Genomic DNA, 715 nt, shown 5'->3' with positions numbered 1-715 from the left:
AGAGCCCATCAAATATAAGTGATTCTACTGAAAAGAACCTTTTTGATACCATGGTAATTTGGTCGACACTATTTAATTTTAATTGTTGAAAATATGCCACTATTTAATTTCAATTGTTGAAAATATGCCATTATGTTTGAGTATTTAAATATGTTGCTATTTATTACTATTCAAATAAAACAAATAAATAAAAAATAAATATACAAATATAAAAATAAATACACAAATTAAATTTATAAATGAACAATTTATAAATAAATTTCAAATAAATAATTAAATTTCTTTATTTGTTCATTTGATCATATGCGTGGTACTTCTAAAACTTATTACTTAAAATTTGAGGTTTCTACTACATTTATCAGGTAACGTTTTTAATTCCAATCCGTCTCTGTCTATATGTGTTAAAATGTGTAATAAATTGATTGTACAAGTCTGTATTTATTCAATTTGAACAAAAAAGATATTTCCAGAAAATATTTGCATAACTTTCTAGTTTTATATATTAAATACAAATATATGTATATTAGAATTTTGTTAATAGTATTGAGTATTATTAATATAGTATTAGAATTATTATTTTTGCTTAATTTTTCGCACACACACACACACACACACACACACACACACACACACACACACACACACACACACACACACACACACACACACACACACACACACACACACACACACACACACACACACACACACACAC

The sequence above is a fragment of the Atta cephalotes genome, assembly GCF_000143395.1.
Source record: "Atta cephalotes unplaced genomic scaffold scaffold00015, whole genome shotgun sequence".
Classification (NCBI taxonomy): domain Eukaryota; kingdom Metazoa; phylum Arthropoda; class Insecta; order Hymenoptera; family Formicidae; genus Atta; species Atta cephalotes.
This window is presented reverse-complemented; position numbering follows the sequence as displayed.